Raw genomic sequence first — 14642 nt, 5'->3', positions numbered from 1 at the left:
TCCATGTCATTAACATGATTTCATAGTTAAAGGTTTGCTAAGTGCCACTGCGGGAATGCGCTACCATTGATTTAGCTATTTCCTCTGTTGTTGGTCATGTAGATTAGTTCCCATTTTTCCCCATTACAAACATCACACTGATGCTCTTTCTTAGATAAATCGTTGTGTGGATATCTAAGTATTTTTTCAGAATGAATTTGTGTCTTTGAGTCAGTTTTCTGAGGCTCTTGATGGAGGTTGCCAAACTGCCCCCCAGAAGCAGGGGGGACTCGGCCATCTTATCGCAGTGTGTAGCAAAGCCTTCCCTAAGCTCTCTCAAGAGTTCTGTTCTGGGCTTGCATTTAATCTGCCCCAGTCTTGATTGAGGGTCTAGTCCTCCCAGGTCTGAGGATACAATACGCCTGTGCCACTCCCCAGTGTGACACTTGAAAGGACCCTTCCCATCTGCACGGTGGAGGAGAACGCCTCTGACCACATGGGTGCCTTCGCCAGGATCTGAAGAGGTGACCTTCCTCCCTTCCCCCAGTCTTTGCTCGAGTGAGTCTAAATCTATTCCTGGCCTCTCAGGGCCCCCCCTCCAGGATGCGGTAATCACAGCACTAACCTGTGTTCACATTTCCCATTATCGAGCAGAAATCCCCCTGTGCATCGACATAGCCTGGCTGCTTCCTAATGGCCCCAGCTCCCAACTTCTAATGGTCCCATCCTCATGTCTCACAGGAGCCAGCTCTTTTTGTTAGTGTTTTAAGATTCCTGGTCCAGATGAAATTTCCCCCATGATGTTCATCTGGCCAAATTGAAGGTGATGCAGGCAGTGAGACAGAGAGACGGGTGTGTCTGTGTCAATAGGACAGAGGAACGTCCAGGGCTATCCATCTTCCATCTCCTCCAGTGACATCCCACCGCCCCCTCCTTGTCTGCAATGTGGGGATGAGAGACGACATCCCTAATAGTTAGCGCCATGCCACAGAGACAGGGTGGGTGCGGGTACTCTGCTCAGAGCCCTCCCTTCCAGCCCTGACAGCACGAGAAGATGTTGCTTCTTTCTTTGTGGGTCAAACCCCTTCAGAGTGTGGCCCTTCCCCCTTTGCAGTTCACCACATGGGAGATGTAATCTTTGGAGGAGACGTTACCAAGGGCAACAGGGACTCTACGCATGTTGATCCTTCCTGGGGTCTGAGCTGTTTGTGCTATGCCTTAAGAAAGAAGCCCTTACCCACACTTGACCTCAACTGCGGCTTCCTCAAAATAAATAAAATGCTTTGCTGATGTAGAAATCATGCTCAGCAGTGATTACAAAGCACACTGCTAGCACAAAAATAATGACTGTTTTAAAAAAGGAAAATATTATAAGCACTGGACGATGCCAGCACCTCCATTTTTTTTTTTTTTTCCGTTCCTATGAAGCCACCTGGGGATCAAGTTTTCCATTTCTCCCTTCCTTGATTAAGGTGAGAGATTACTCATGGGCTTCCACAGCCAGCTGCTAAGTACACGGGTTTAAGGCTAGGCACCTATTTCTGGGAAGAGAGGTGGGGGAGTAAAAGAAAAAAAAAGTTCTTCAGTTGCAAATTCAAGAAGTTATCTCTGAACTGGGATTTAATTGTTAAGCAGTAATTAAATTATGAAAACAAAGAAGTCTTCTTTCCAAATCCCCAAAGGATTCCTGGGGAGCAGACTGCAGCCTCTCTGTGTGACAACAGCACATGCCAACGGCAGGACGTTCCCCATAGGTACAGGTGCACCCAACTGCCTCCTGGAGCTGCTGCTCACCTTCTCCCAGGTGCCTCTAGCGTTCCCACCTCGCTCAGGTTTGAGGTAAAAGTCACTCATTAGCTCAGCAAATATGACGGGGCTCCCCCTTGGTTCCAGGGATTCTGCTGGCACCGGGGGTTCAGAAGTGAGCCAACTACAGAAAGTTCCTCCCTTCACAGAGCTTTCATTCTAGTGGAGTGAAGGCAGTTCAGCCACTGGGAAGGAAGGAAACAAACGCAGTAACTTCAGGGCACGTGTGGCGTCTGCAGGAAATTTAAAACAGCAGGTGATGGATTGAACGCTAGCGGTGTGAGCAGCTGATGGAGAGTGCTTCCCGCTGCTCCGTCCCCTATTTCATTCTCAGGAGCCAGAGGAATTGTCTGAAGAGGAAACCCGATCCTGCGTAATCATGGGAATTTGACATTTCATTCCTCGTCCTTTCAACATTGTCTTTTTCCATCTACCAGACTGTAAGTGTCCTGAAAGCAAGGATAGGACTGCTTTGCCAACTTCATCCCCGCAGTGTCACATATAGTAGAAGCTCAGTAAATGTGTGGAACGGATGGATGGACGGATGGATGAAGCAAGGAAGGCTCTACTTGAGGAGGCTTCTGAGACTGATACTTAGGAGAGGCTCAAGCTACTTCATATCCATCAGGGAAGCACCCAACTGGAGGGGCAACAAGAAGCACAGTACGGGATCCTGTGGGCTTGGAAAGCCGACTCCAGGTGTCTGACAATAGCACCTCCGTGGCCCTTCACCACCAACCCGCGCACGAAGCCTGGAAAGGTGACCTCAGAGACTCACTTTGGTGGTATTAGGTCTAGAAGGGTTTCCACAGGGAGACCACTGAGAAGTAGGGTTGACTCAATTCCTTAACATCATAACTCAAACTCCTAAGAAGGTAGGAGAGACTGTGGGGAGCGATGGGGGTGTAGCCCCTCAAGGGCTCTGAGACACGTAGATTAGGACCTCTATGAAGGTATCCTGGGTTCTTCCTTTACTGGCAGGGCTTCTATCACCTCCAGTACACCTGATTGCTATTTATGCCCACCAGCTTGGTTCAAACCTTTAATGAATGTCTTTGCTCAGAGGTCTTGAGGCTGAAGGTTTTTTTTTTTTTTTTTTGAATCATCAAAGCCCTGAAAGTCAACCTGGCTTCATCAAAAAGGCAGTGAATTCCCTGTTAAAGGAAAGACTGAGGTCGAGTCTGGACATGTCAGGGGTGTTAACACAGGTTTCCCCCGCTAAGAAGCAATTACCTTTCTCCCTAACTGCGAAAACCCTCTTCACATTTCTTCCAGTTAGCGAAAACAGGTACCAATGCAGGTCATCACAAAGAGAACTTGCAAAATGTGCAGGGTATCTGCAGATCAAACACCGGATAAGAATTGAAAAACAAATTGCTCTGAACTGCTGTCCAAACCTGACCTTTTGTGAGCCTGTGACATAAAACACTCATTCTGTGAACCGTCAAAGGGGACTTCATCCTATTCCGTATTCATGTCACACACTGGAAGTCAGGACCCAAGGGTTTTCTGGGCCTTGTTTTTCTCATCTGCAAAAAGGGGTTGAACAGTTCTATCTCTCAGTGTGGTTGGAAGGGTTCCCAGGTGTCACACTTAGGGAGCACCAGGCTTCCACTCAGCACTTCATAAACCATGGAGGCATTTGAGGGTGAACTCTCTCAGTTCTGGGGCACTGAAAGTTTAACACTTCTTAATAATACTAATTACACTGGGCCAAGGCAGAAATCGAATACTCCAGTGTTCCTGCTCCCCGATTATGGAAGCAGTAAAAAAAAAAAAAGTGTCAATTTTATCCCTTTGGTGACCTGTACACCCACCTAGCAAGACCAGGCCTAAACATGCGGTCCCGATTTCTTGTCTTAGGTGAAAGACTCATGTTCTTAGAGAAGCTGATTTTTACCAGTCTCAATAAAAAAGTAATTTCCCATCCATGGAGAATGGATTGGACTGCAAGAAGCCCTGCTAAATGTTCTGAGCAGATACGTGGATATCAGACCCAACAGAGGACATGTGCCTGTGCTGGTTCTTCTTCCTATCATACACTCACCCCAGCCTCTACACTATGTCCATCCATGAAACCTCAGCTCAAATATCACCTCCTCCAGGAAGCCTGTCTTGATTGCTATAAATGACTTTTAAGTTCCTTTATACTCTGTGATGGTGTCATGTATGTATGTCTCTCTTGTAACATGGAGAGCAGTTTAAGCTTGGGCTTGTGATGGGGTTTGGGTAATAGATTTTTCTCACTTGACTGCAAGCATTGGGGTGGGAGTCCCCAGTGCCCACCACAGAGGCAGAGTACCCTATAATGAAATGCTTGTGGAAGGAGAAAGGACATCTGTGTGGCTCTTGGCTATAAAGAACACTGAAAGCAGGAGACACAGCATTGTGTGGGTAGGTGTCTCACTGCCCTGCAAGGCTTGGGAAGGAGCAGAGGTTGCAACCAGAGGGATTTAGGTTAGTGTTCAGGAAGAAAGCAGCTTTGCAAACATTCTTTCAAATTCCAGGCTGCCTAAAGAGTTAAGAGTGGGATACCAGGGAAAACAGTCAGCAACTATATCAGCCTCTACAAACACAACAATCTGCTTTGCCCCAATCCTGATTTTTATTTTCCGTAGGTTTTAGAAGATAAACTTTATGGCGAAAGATTATGAGCAGGGTTTCGGCTAGGCTTCTTAAGCTAGGGGGATTTAAGGAAGGAGACAGTACTATCTTTCTGGGACCCAGGGAATCTCTGGGGACGCGTGGAGCTGGAAAGGCTCTCAGCAGCTGGGTAACCCTGGGTACGGAAGTTCAGACACATCTCCTTTAAGTCATCAGAAGAGAAACACCCCTTGGCTTCTGCTGTGTGAGGGAAAGAGGGGAGCACGACCAGATCCTCTCCCCCTGGAAAGGACAGAGGGAAGGCTAGTCCGGGCCTTTCTGCTCAGCCTATTAGGCAACAGCAGACTGAGTACAGACACGCTTCGCTGCAGTGCCAGGCTCAAAACAAGGGCTAGGGTGGTAGGTAGCCTTCTGCCAGGTAGAAACCAGCCTTTTGCCAGCAGACACTCCTCCACCAGACAGTCCTGCTCCCAGCTATGCGGCCACTTCCCAGGCAGTTTCCAAACAAAAAACAGGACTGAGTTCATTTCTCACTGACTTTTTTTTTTCTCTCCTGCATTCCTGATCCCTACCTTTTGCTGTTGTTTTAAATTCCTAATTTATAGGCCATGGAGTTCTTGGCGAACAGAGACGCTAGCTAGGGAGCACACAGAGGAGGGGAAGGCTCCACTCCAGCCCTGGGTCCGCCACTGTGTTACTGTGTGACCTTGGCCAGAGGCACTGCATCTCTGGCCTCACCGTGCTCACCTGTGAGTTGGGGTAATTCTGCCTGCCGTACTGACCACGCCAGCCAACGGTGAAGCCGTAACAAGGAGAACTGGAAGGAAGCCCCTTGAAAACACAGAAAAAAAGAAACTTTGTAGGACAAAGAAACACATTTTGTTACCTATGCTGAACTGGGGGGTTCTCCACAAAATTGGGAATTAGTGACTCCCAGCACGCAGGTGGGTTTATGTCAAGTGCAGCCGTGTGTTAGAGCAACGCTTTTACAGGCTGGTTCTACCTGGCGGGGGGCTGGGCATGGACTCAACTGAGACGCATGCCTAGATGGGGGACCCGGGATCCCCCATACCTCAGGGGCTATCTTAGAGTTCTGCAACAACACAGAAAGTGGGTAGAACCAAGGTTTCTGGAGCCAGAGACACACTCGGCTTCGAGTCCTGCTTTTGCCTGGCCACCTGGAGCAAAGTGCCTCAGTGCTCGGTGCCTCAGTTTACCCATCTATAACAAGATTTAAATAGGATGAAGCATGGCAAATTGCTTCAGAGCAAAAGCACAGCGTCTAATACAGAGTAATAAATACAGTTGTTCAGTACAGTGTCTGGTACAGCAAGTGATAGTTATTATTTTACTACTGATGTTATTATTAATCCAAAGTACCGAGTGCGGCCTACGCCTCAATTCTCCTTCCCTCTTACCCAGGAAATCTCCCTCCTGAAAAACTTCGAAACTGAGGCCCTGCTTTGCAGCAAGAAAACTGTGCTCCTCAAGGCCAAATGCTCCAAAACCAGTGTCTGTGTGGAGACCGGGGTGGGGTGGGGCTTTCGGGGGGGGGGGGGTGCAATTTACCTTTTGGAAGTGACCCAGAGGCCTGTTAGAGACAGGGGGGAAAAGGAGGGAGGCGAGAGAAGCTGCCGGTGCTCTCGCGCAACTTCACTGAGTTGATAAAGTTATTAAAACATAAAACACGCACAGGCTCCAGGAGGGAAAAATAAATAAATACAATAAAACAGCCCGCGCGTCCAACCCTGTTCCCCCAGGCGGTGTAAAGGCTGGAGGGCGAGGGAGCCCGAGGAACGAGTCGGTCAGGTGAACCAACCTCCCGGGGCGCGGCGCAGGGAGGCGTCCGCCCCGCCCAGGCTCGCCCACAACTCAGTGCCGGCCCCTCCTTTAAAATAAAAAAAAAAAAAAAAAAAAAGAAAGAAAGAAAGAAAGAAAGAAAGAAAAAGAAAAAAATGCCCCGGCGAGAGGCCCGCTCCTGCCGAGTCCCCGGGGCTCCCGCGGCCATCCCGGGAAAGAGCAGAGCGAGAACGCCCCTCGCGCGCCATTGGTCCACCCGCGTAGCAACAGCTGCGCGCCGGCCAATGGGAGCCGCGGAGCCGTCGGCTGCGGTCCAAGAACCTGGCTGCCAGAAAGTTCTCCGTCCCAGCCAAGAAAATAAACCCAGGCACTCTTCAGATTCCAGCGCTAACTTTTCTTTCTTTCTCTTCCTCCCCTCCCCCTTTCCCCGTACAACTTGTCTTCACTCTTAGTTGATGCCTGCCTGAGCCCCCAAACTCCGACGCCTTTTCGAAGGTCATCCCTTCCCACCCCCAAGGGAGAAACCTCATTAGAGGTAAAAGAAAGGACATTGAAAACGGTGTGTCAGGCTTTCAAATCCCACTCGGTCCTCATCACCAGCGACCCCTGGCAAACCTCAATTACAATAGCTTCATTTTTAATAGTGTGGTTTTTCTTTGGACAGATCTGCAAGTTCTGTGCCCCAAAGAAGGGCCCTTTGAACACCTACTGTGTGCCAGGCTTTGTCCTCGCAGTTTTATACGTCTTGCTGCATTTAATCCTCCTTGTAATTCTGGGAAATGACTCACCCTGTCTCCATTTAATAGATGGGATGTTGACGTTCAAAACGAGGAATGGAAGTGTCCAAGGAGACACCGTTGGTATGTGGTCTAGCAGGATTCAAACCCAGGCCAGCCTCTTTCCAAAGACCACTCCGTTTCTGTGATGTCACACACCCCCACGAGCCCATTTCAGTGTAAGATATCCTAAAGAAACGGTGCAGGGTATGAGAACCTGATCCAGACCCGCTGGTTTGTTAATAAGCCAGAGTGTGACTTGCACAATCGCATGTGGTCTTGACAGTGAGAAGGTCTCATCTCACACTTGGTTTCAGGCTCTGCTGGTGCTGTTTTGAAATTCTTAAGTTTTGAAGACTGGGCCTGCGAATTAGGTAGCCAGCCCTGCATCCAGGGATAAGAAGCTTCCAGGACGGTTCAGTGAAGACAGCTTATTTCAGTGTCCCAGAGGGATCTCTCAAGTAATGGAGGAGGCTTGTAAGTCTCTCTCTCTCTCTCTCTCTCACTCACACACACACACACACACACTTACACTTCTGCACACACCCCACAGATCAGTCAGTTTTATTACACTGTAACTGTAATTTGAATCCCCAGTCTGTTCAATGGGAGTGTATATATTTATGGCTGTGTTTAGGTGTGTGTGTGCGTGCGCCCGCGTGTGCTAGCTGGGAGAGGGAATAGGGGATTGGGGAATTTACGACACACAGACACAGCCCTGATTATTGACTCTATTCTTTCCCTTTGGAGACATTACAAGGGATTTGAACCAGGCCCTGCTTTTATGAAATACATACTTGGGAGGTTTTGGAAAGGCCATAAACGCTGGTCTGTGTGGGGCTGAGGTTGGGGTGGTGCCAGCTCTTCTGGGACGAGACAGGCCTTGAATACACTATCCACTGGGCCTGGCGGAAAACCCACGTAGTCCTGCATCTGTTTTACCCCCAAATCCAAGGCTTCTTTCCTGGCAAAGAGAGGGGTTTTTATTCTCCCGATTGTGCTGGTTTTACTCTCTGAGTTAGGAGATTATCAGTGAATCACTGATGGTGTGAAAGTCTGGATGTATCCCTGACACTTACTGTGCCAACCAATATGTAAATTGTGTGCGGTCCGGGTTGCAAGGGACTGCGAGATGGTGGATAACTTTGGAGCCCTTTGTTTTGTGGTTAAGGGAACTGAGGCCCAGGGAAGGAAGCCCAGTTGTGCAGCCTAAACAGCTGGGTTATAGAGGTCTTTGGGTTAGAGTCCACTTCTCCTGACTTCCATTCCAGGCCTCTTTCTTGCTTTCATTTCTGCATGAGCAGAAAAATGCCATAAAGCATTACGTAATCAGTTCATGTGGGGAAAGGTTAATTTAATGAATAGCAATATGGGGTCAAAGGGGAGGGTCACTAACGTTTATTAGTGCTTGGAACTTGCCCCTGCTTTGCCTACATGGTCTCACCTAATTGAATCTTCAGGACAACACTGAGAGAACCTAGGTAATATTATTTTTATTTAACAGACGGGAAAAGTGAGGCACAGACTCATGGCATAACTTGTGTAGGGTCCCATACCTTATAAATGGATTAGCTGAGATATGAACTCAGTTCTTCTTCATCCCTGAATAGCAGAATTAAATTATTCAGATCATTATGGCTCCATGGTGCTTCATTTTAATGACCATATAAACCAGAGAAATGAGTCTATACCTGCCAAACATAAGTTGTCTGTGGTGGTCAACATAAACTAACTTTGGGTTATTAATTACTCTTAATTCAGTTTCGTCTTAATTTTGGGTGGGCTTTCTGGTGATGCTGTGCCCCACTCACTTTGAAACTACAGACCCACTAAAGATCCCAGTCCAGCCAAAGTACGTCTAATGATTTTCTTGGTGGGTGTTTCAGGAAAAAAAAAAAAAAAAAATATATATATATATATATATATATATATACACACACACATACACACACATATATATTAGCAAATGGCTTCACTGATTAAATCATTTGGTCTTCACCAAGTAACAGTGACTCAGTGGATACAAAACTTACAACTATGAAAACAACACATGTGACTGGGTAAACATAAATCAATAGAACTGTAGGGCCCCACAAAAGATATATCTGATCCCTAACCCCTAGAATCTGTGAAGGTGACTTTATTTGGAAAAAAGGTCTTTGCAGATATAAATAAGTTAAGGACCTCAAGATGAGATGGTCCTGGGTTTAGGGTGGACCCTACATCCAATGATAGGTGTCCTTATAAGAGAAGAGGATGCATAGAGTGAAGATGGCGATGTGAAGATGGAGGTACAACCTAACTGTCCATCGACAGGTGAATGGATGAAGAAGATGTGGTACATATACACAGTGGAATAGTACTCAGCCATAACAAAGAAGGAAATAATGCCATTCGCAGCAACATGGGTGGACCTAGAGATTATCACACTAAGTGAAGTAAGTCAGACAGAGAAAGACAAGTACCATATATCGCTAGTATGTGGAATCTAAAAAAGTGATACAAATGTACTTATTTACAAAACAGAAAGAGACTCACAGAGGTATAAAACAAACTTGTGGTTACCAAAGGGGAAAGCGGGGAGGGAAAAATTGGGAATTTGGGATTAACAGATGTACACGACTATATATAAAACAGGTAAACCACAAGGACCTACTGTATAGCACAGGGAACTACATTCAATATCTTGTCATAACCTATAATGGAAGAGAATCTGAAAAAGAATATATATACATATGTATATGTAAGTATAACTGAATCACTTTGCTGTACACCTGAAACATTGTAAATCAACTATACTTCAATTAAAAAAAAAAAAAAAGATGGAGGCAAAGATTGGGGTGATGCATCCCCAAACCAAGGAACACCAGGGACTGCTGGCAGCCACCAGAGGCTAGGAGAAAAGCATGGAACACGGATCCTCCAAAAGCAGGCTACCCTGCCCACACCTCAATTTCAGACTGCTGGTCTGCAGAACTGTGAAAGAGTAAATTTCTGTTGTTTTAGGCAAAACTAGTTTGTGGCAATCTGTTATCAAAGACGTAAGAAACTAATACAAGTACTAAATTATTTTACCATATTTTAAAAAGGAAAGAAACACAGCATTAAAATAGCATTAAAAGAACTCCAAGCTAAAACCGTCTACCTAGAAATGTATTGGAAGAAATGATAAAAATGAGATTTGTGTATCTGTGTATCAGTAAATAGCTCATGAGGTTCAATCAATCAATACTTAGGTATATAATTCAGAGAGATTGTCTTGATTGGATTAGCTGTTCAATGATGAACTGAACATTGAAGTGACTTGTTGATCTGGTCTATATCCTGTATGTGTCTAAGAGAGAAGCGGGTGTTTTCTGGAAGTTTAACGTCTTTGTGTAAAGAGGGGGTCCCACTTCCGCCTTGGGTACAGAAAACTCTTCACCCACCCTAACAACAAGAAAAATCCAGGTGAACTATTCTTTTTCTTTCTTTTTTTTTTTTTTTTTAAGTGATTTCGATGTGTTTAGTAAATCCTAGGATCCTTGGATCTGAGGCAAAGTTGCGCATGGCAAAGTATTAATTTAAATTAAGGAATTTCTTTTTTTTTTTTTTAACATCTTTATTGGAGTATAATTGCTTTACAATGGTGTGTTAGTTTCTGCTTTATAACAAAGTGAATCAGTTATACATATACATATGTTCCCATATCTCTTCCCTCTTGCGTCTCCCCCCCTCCCACCCTCCCTAGCCCACCCCTCTAGGTGGTCACAGAGCACCGAGCGGATCTCCCTGTGCTATGCGGCTGCTTCCCACTAGCTATCTACCTTACGTTTGGTAGTGTATATATGTCCATGCCACTCTCTCACTTTGTCACAGCTTACCCTTCCCCCTCCCCATATCCTCAAGTCCATTCTCTAGTAGGTCTGCATCTTTATTCCCGTCTTGCCTCTGGGTTCTTCTGACCATTTTCTTCTCTTTTTTTTTTTTCAGATTCCATATATATGTGTTAGCATATGGTATTTGTTTTTCTCTTTCTGACTTACTTCACTCTGTATGACAGACTCTAGGTCCATCCACCTAGCTACAAATAACTCAATTTCATTTCTTTTTATGGCTGAGTAATATTCCATTGTATATATGTGCCACATCTTCTTTATCCATTCATCCGATGTTGGACACTTAGGTTGCTTCCATGTCCTGGCTATTGTAAATAGAGCTGCAATGAACATTGTGGTACATGACTCTTTTTGAATTATGGTTTTCTCAGGGTATATGCCCAGTAGTGGGATTGCTGGGTCATATGGTAGTTCTATTTGTAGTTTTTTAAGGAACCTCCATACTGTTCTCCATAGTGGCTGTATCAATTTACTGTTCTTGAACCTGTGAAAGAGCTGAAGTTACAGGGCCACCAAGTAGCCCAATTTCCAAGTAAAGACAGGCCTCTCCAAGGGGGCTGGGAGCACAGTTTTCTACATGGCAGGCCGTGGGAAGAAGCAACACCAGAAGGTACCTTAACATTTTAAATAAATTGCCAAAGACTGAGCCTAGGCCAGCATGAGACTATGGGACCAGTAGGAGCCACAGACACACTGGGAGCTCTCACTCACTGGCAGGATTTCCAGATTGGTCCACCAGATGCTCACAAGAAAGGCTGGGGACCAGCAGTAGACCAGAGTGAGCCTGCTTAGGTGATGCAGGCCTGGGGGAGAGAAATCACGGCCACCATGGGGAGGCAGGAAGCCCCATCTGAATGAACCCTTTCCCCCTACTGAACAAAATCCTTAAGCTACCTGGAGAGGCAGAGCAAACCCTGTAACGTCCAGGGCACAGGTAAAGACTCATTGAGGCTCAGAGAAGGATAAAATATAAAATCCCTCTGTATCCGGGGAGGGCGACGAAAGAGTTCATAACCAACAGAGACCTACTGTTGGGAGAAGGGCAGTAAACAGCTGTTCCACAGGACCCATCACAGATGCAACGCAGAGGCTGGCTGCTATGGAGAAGAGACACAGAAACAGGCAGAGAATCCACCTTTGAGGCCCAGGTATGCAGGCCTACCTTAGAGAAGAATTGGAAGTTTACTGTTGTAAGATTCTTTCATTATACAGGTAGGGTTAAAGTGGTATTTGTAGGTTGACTGCAATAATTTAAAAATATATGCAGGAAACCCTAAAGCAGCTACTAAAAATAGCTAAAGAAACAGGTATAAATAACAAGTCAGAACTGAGGATAGTCTTTTCAACAAATGGTAATTGGACACTATATGCAAAATGAATGAACACTGGTTTATAACTTGTACCATATACAAATATTAAGTCTAAATGGATCATAGACCTAAATGTAAAACATGGGAAGAAAGGATAGAAGAAAACCTTGGGATTGGAGGAAATCTTGACTTGGGCAAAGATTTCTTTGATACAGCACAACAAATACAATCCTTTCTTTTTAAATTGGTAAGTTGGACCTCATCAAAATTAAAAATTTCTACCCTTCAGGAGACACAGTTAAAATGAATAAACCAGCCGAAAGCTGTGAGAAAATATTTGCAAAATAAATGCCTGATGAAGGATTACTATCGAAGAACACTCAAAACTCCATAATAAGAAAGCAACCTAACAAAGAAATGGGGAAAATATCTTGAGACACTTCACCAAGGAAGATAGAGATGATAAATAAATACATGAAACAATGCTTAACATTATCCGTCATTAGAAAAGGGAATCCAACTTAAAACCACAATGAGACACCATTACCTATTAGAATGGCTAAAATAATTTAAAAAATCAAAGTGGCAACAGCTAGTGCCGAAAAGAGTAAGAACAATTGGAATTCTCATACACTGCTCATGGAAGTGCAAAATGGTACAGCCATTTTGCAAAGTAGTTTGACACGTTCTAATAAATTTAAACATACACTTACATATTACTCAGTAATTCCATCCCTGGACATTTACCCAAGAAGAATGAAAATATATTTTCACACAAAAAGCTGAATACAAATGTTTACGATGGATTTATTCATAATCACCAAAACCCAGAAAAAAACAGACTACTCAAATGTCATTCAACTGGCGGATGGATGAACAAATGATGGTATAGCCATATAGTGAAATACAACTGGGCAAAACAAAAGACAAAACAAAACACTTCTGATACGTGCAACAATGTGGATTAGTCCAAAATGCACCGTTAAAAAAAAAAAAAAAAAAAAAAAAGCACTGTTAAGTGAAGGAGGCCAGACTCAAAAGTAAGCCAACGGTATGATTCCAATCATGTGACATTACGGAAAGGAAAAAAAAAAAACAAAACCCAAAACTATAGGTACAGACACGATATTAGTGAATGCCAGAAGCTGAAGGTACAAAGTGGGCAGAGGGAAGTTTTGGGGGTGATAGAAATAGTCTATATTGTGAATATAAAGGTGGCTACACAACTGTCACATTTGTCAAAGTTCACATAATGCAACACAAAAGGTTAGTTTTGTTGTTGATAAGTTACAGCGCCACAAACCTGACTGTAAAAGAAAAAAGAAACTTTGTGATTAGGAAATGTGGATCCCGGGGCAGACACCATTGTTTGTTGGGCTCTGGGAAGAATGGTGAATATGTCCCATCACAATTATATCTGAATTGGTAAGAAAGAAAAACCTACTTAATCTAGAAAATAATAAAGAAATATATAGAAACACATAGAAGGTGTAAAGAATTAAGGAATAACGAACGAACCTATGGGTAGAACAGATACCTCGGCCTCATGAGAATGAGGAATCAGGAGCAGAAAGAAAGCTTTCAGGATCTAAGGATATCTTTCTCCTTCTCTCTCTCTCTTTTTTATGACTACTTCTTTCTCTCAGCGGGTCTGTTGCCTCCTTCCCCCAGCTTCACATGTAATGGAATAGACATGACTATCCCATCTCAAATTTACTTTATATTTTCTTACAAAGGACACCACCTGCAACCCACTGATTCCCTTTCCAATATCCCAGGTGAGAGGATGTGATTGGTCCAACTTAATTAGGTGTTTGCCACCGGACCATTCAACTGCACACAGGGGACTGACCCGTCGTACGAGATATTGATGCACGTTTCAGAAACTGTGCTTGATCTGGTCCCCAGACTGTAGCCCGATATTTCCAAAAATCTCTCCATGATGATAAGAATCACCTGGGGCACTTCCACACGGTCCCTAAAGTCCCAGAGCAGACCTGCTGAATCACAATCTTGACAGTGGTACTCAAACTTGGCCGCACGCAGGACCACTCAGGGAGCTTTAAAGCCACTGATGACTGGGATCCTACACCCCGAGCTTGGTCTGGGAGACAGCTTGGTCATCAGCAGTTTTAAAAGCTCCCCTGTTGAATCTAATATGCAGCTGAGGTTGAGCTCCACAGGAAGGACTTGGGAAGCTGTGTGTTCAGTGTGCATTCCAGGTGATTCTTACAATCAGAGGAGTTTGAAAACACTCCTACAAGTTAGGGATAAGGGAACAAGTTCTCGGATGGGTTCTTTAAGAAGAGGATGTGGGAAGAGAAGCCAGTGCTAGCCTAGAGGTCACGTAATCCAGTCTCACCTGGCATAACGTGAGCGTTTTTCTAGGAAATGGAATGTTGAGTGGTGGGTTGAAGAGAGGAAGAAATAGCCAGAACCCTGGAACCGCTTACAGTTAGTTCTGTCATTACTTGCTGCAACCGTTCCTT

At 44.8% G+C, this 14642-nt stretch overlaps 1 long non-coding RNA gene across 7 annotated transcripts in view; it reads right to left on the bottom strand.

Annotated features, from left to right (window-relative positions):
- The window catches only part of LOC117196725 (uncharacterized), a 214527-nt gene that overhangs the window by 128949 nt on the left and 70936 nt on the right, over positions 1–14642 (bottom strand). For 3 of the 7 annotated variants that reach the window (XR_004477052.2, XR_004477050.2, XR_004477049.2), the window contains exons 3-4: positions 6978–7154; positions 5137–5220 (exon numbers count right to left, since the gene is read on the bottom strand). The exons of 1 other annotated variant lie outside the window; for it this stretch is intronic. This is a non-coding gene — a long non-coding RNA (uncharacterized LOC117196725). Of the gene's footprint in view, positions 1–3018; positions 3123–5136; positions 5221–6977; positions 7155–14642 lie in introns of all 7 variants that reach the window. 3 more of the 7 variants (XR_007474457.1, XR_004477053.2, XR_004477051.2) reach the window with 2 other exon arrangements.

This window comes from Orcinus orca, chromosome 20 (assembly GCF_937001465.1).
Source record: "Orcinus orca chromosome 20, mOrcOrc1.1, whole genome shotgun sequence".
Taxonomy (NCBI): domain Eukaryota; kingdom Metazoa; phylum Chordata; class Mammalia; order Artiodactyla; family Delphinidae; genus Orcinus; species Orcinus orca.
Note: the sequence above shows the minus strand (reverse complement) of the source record. Positions and strands in the feature narration are given on the sequence as shown.